The sequence below is a fragment of the Ranitomeya variabilis genome, chromosome 1 (assembly GCF_051348905.1).
Source record: "Ranitomeya variabilis isolate aRanVar5 chromosome 1, aRanVar5.hap1, whole genome shotgun sequence".
Taxonomy (NCBI): domain Eukaryota; kingdom Metazoa; phylum Chordata; class Amphibia; order Anura; family Dendrobatidae; genus Ranitomeya; species Ranitomeya variabilis.
In genome coordinates this window covers 369,079,464-369,083,220 of record NC_135232.1, presented here as the reverse complement: position 1 = coordinate 369,083,220, position 3,757 = coordinate 369,079,464, and positions in this window count along the sequence as shown.

Genomic DNA, 3,757 nt, shown 5'->3' with positions numbered 1-3,757 from the left:
TGAATTTGGTTTTTGGGCTCCCCCGGTGGTCACTGGTGGTACTGGACTTGTGTGCTTCACTTTCTCTGTTCACCTGTTTCCATCAGGATATGGGTGTATCCTATTTAGCCTTGCTGCTCAGTTATTCTGGTGCCGGCCATCAATGTAACCAGAGCCTTTCTGTTGCATGTTCCTGCTTCTAGACTACTATCAGCTAAGTTGGACTCTTAGTCCTAAGTTTGTTTTGCATTTTTGTTCCAGTTCACAGTAATGTTATTTTTCTGTAGCTGGAAGCTCTTGTGGGCCGAAATTGCCACTCCGGTGTCATGAGTTGACACATGAGTCTTAAAGTAATTTCGGGATGGTATTTTAATAGGGTTTTCAGCTGACCGTGAAGTTCCCTATTGTATCTTCTTGCTATCTAGTAAGCGGACCTCGCTTTGCTGAACCTACCTTCATACTGCGTATGTCTTTTCCTCTGAACTCACCGTCAATATATGTGGGGGGCTTCTGTCTCCTTTTTGGGGGAATTTCCCTAGAGGTAAGCCAGGTCTGTCTTTTCCTCTATTAGGGTTAGTTAGTCCTCCGGCTGGCGCTAGGCGTCTAGGGATAAAATGTAGGTACGCCACCCGGCCACTGTTAGTTGTGTGATAGGTTTAGCTCACGGTCAGCTCGAGATTCCATCACCCAAGAGCTAGTCTGTTGTTTAAGTTCTCTGACGTTCCCTTGCCATTGGGAACCATGACAGTATGGCCGGCCAAGGGTTAAAACCGTTGGCAGAAGAAAGGAGAGAAAAAGAAGTCTGCAGATTTTTTTTTTCTTTTTTCTTCTGAGCTTGCTTTTTAGTTGACTCAGTTGCATTTCTGCTCTAATTGCAGCCTTTGTCTCTCTCTCTCCTTCTAATCCTTGAATGGCTCTGATCTCACCTGATTAAAATGGATCCTCAGAGTTTGGCTACAGGTTTGAATAATCTTGCTACGAAGGTTCAAAATTTACAGGATTTTGTTATTCATGCTCCTATATCTGAACCTAGAATTCCTATACCAGAATTTTTCTCCGGGGATAGATCTCGTTTCCTGAATTTCAAAAATAATTGTAAATTATTTCTTTCCCTGAGATCTCGCTCCACTGGAGATCCCGCACAGCAGGTTAAGATAGTAATTTCCTTGCTGCGGGGTGACCCTCAAAACTGGGCATTTGCATTGGCACCCGGGGATCCTGCGTTGCTCAATGTGGATGCGTTTTTTCTGGCTTTGGGGTTGCTTTATGAGGAACCTAACTTAGAGATTCAGGCTGAAAAAGCCTTGATGGCCCTATCTCAAGGGCAAGATGAAGCTGAAATATACTGCCAAAAATTTCGTAAGTGGTCTGTGCTTACTCAGTGGAATGAGTGCGCCCTGGCGGCGAATTTCAGAGAGGGTCTCTCTGATGCCATTAAAGATGTTATGGTGGGGTTCCCTGCACCTGCAGGTCTGAATGAGTCCATGACAATGGCTATTCAGATTGATCGGCGTTTGCGGGAGCGCAAACCCGTGCACCATTTGGTGGTGTCTTCTGAGAAGGCTCCAGAAAATATGCAATGTGATAGAATTCTGTCCAGAAGCGAACGGCAGAATTTTAGGCGAAAAAATGGGTTGTGCTTCTATTGTGGTGATTCAACTCATGTTATATCAGCATGCTCTAAACGTACAAAAAAGGTTGATAAGTCTATTTCAATTTGCACTTTACAGTCTAAGTTTATTCTGTCTGTGACCTTGATTTGTTCATTATCGTCAATTACCGCGGATGCCTATGTCGACTTTGGCGCCGCTTTGAGTCTAATGGATTGGTCCTTTGCCAGGCGCTGTGGGTTTGATCTAGAGCCTCTGGAAGTTCCTATACCTCTGAAAGGTATTGACTCTACACCATTGGCTAGTAATAAACCACAATACTGGACACAAGTGACTATGCGTATGAATCCAGACCATCAGGAGATGATTCGCTTCCTTGTGTTGTACAATCTACATGACGTTTTGGTGCTCGGATTACCATGGTTACAATCTCATAACCCAGTCCTTGACTGGAAAGCTATGTCTGTGTTAAGCTGGGGATGTCAGGGGGCTCATGGGGACGTACCTTTGGTTTCCATTTCGTCATCTATTCCCTCTGAGATTCCGGAATTTTTGTCTGATTATCGTGATGTTTTTGAGGAGCCTAAGCTTGGTTCACTACCTCCTCACAGAGATTGCGATTATACCATAGATCTGATTCCGGGCAGTAAATTTCCAAAGGGTCGTTTATTTAATCTATCTGTACCTGAACATGCTGCTATGCGAGAATATATTAAGGAGTCCCTGGAAAAGGGACATATTCGTCCTTCTTCATCTCCCTTAGGAGCCGGTTTTTTCTTTGTATCTAAAAAAGATGGCTCTTTGAGGCCGTGTATTGATTATCGACTCTTGAATAAAATTACAGTCAAATATCAGTACCCTCTGCCACTGCTGACTGATTTGTTTGCTCGAATAAAGGGGGCTAGGTGGTTCTCTAAGATTGATCTCCGTGGGGCGTATAATTTGGTGCGAATTAAGCAGGGGGATGAGTGGAAAACCGCATTTAATACGCCCGAGGGCCATTTTGAGTATTTGGTAATGCCTTTTGGTCTTTCAAATGCCCCTTCAGTCTTTCAGTCCTTTATGCATGACATTTTCCGTGAATATTTGGATAAATTTATGATCGTGTATCTGGATGATATTTTGATTTTTTCGGATGACTGGGATTCTCATGTCCAACAGGTCAGGAGGGTTTTTCAGGTTTTGCGGGCTAATTCCTTGTGTGTGAAGGGTTCTAAGTGTATTTTTGGGGTTCAAAAGATTTCGTTTTTGGGGTACATTTTTTCCCCCTCTTCCATTGAGATGGATCCTGTCAAGGTTCGGGCTATTTGTGATTGGACGCAACCTTCTTCTCTTAAGAGCCTTCAGAAATTTTTGGGCTTTGCTAATTTTTATCGTCGATTTATAACTGGTTTTTCTGATGTTGCTAAACCTTTGACTGATTTGACCAAAAAGGGTGCTGATGTTGCTGATTGGTCCCCTGCTGCTGTGGAGGCCTTTCGGGAGCTTAAGCGCCGCTTTTCTTCCGCCCCTGTGTTGCGTCAGCCTGATGTTACTCTTCCTTTTCAGGTTGAGGTCGATGCTTCCGAGATCGGAGCTGGGGCGGTCTTGTCGCAGAAAAGTTCCGACTGCTCCGTGATGAGACCTTGTGCGTTCTTTTCTCGAAAATTTTCGCCCGCCGAGCGAAATTATGATATTGGTAATCGGGAGCTTTTGGCTATGAAGTGGGCTTTTGAGGAGTGGCGTCATTTGCTTGAGGGGGCTAGACATCAGGTGGTGGTATTGACCGATCACAAGAATTTGATTTATCTTGAGTCTGCCAGGCGCCTGAATCCTAGACAGGCGCGCTGGTCATTGTTTTTCTCTCGGTTTAATTTTGTGGTCTCATACTTACCAGGTTCTAAAAATGTGAAGGCGGATGCCCTTTCTAGGAGTTTTGAGCCTGATTCCCCTGGTGATTCTGAACCTACAGGTATCCTTAAGGATGGGGTGATATTATCTGCTGTTTCCCCAGACCTGCGACGGGCTTTGCAGGAGTTTCAAGCGGATAGACCTGATCGTTGCCCGCCTGGTAGACTGTTTGTTCCTGATGATTGGACCAGTAGAGTCATCTCGGAGGTTCATTCTTCTGTGTTGGCAGGTCATCCCGGGATCTTTGGTACCAGGGATTTGGTGGCTAGGTCCTTCTG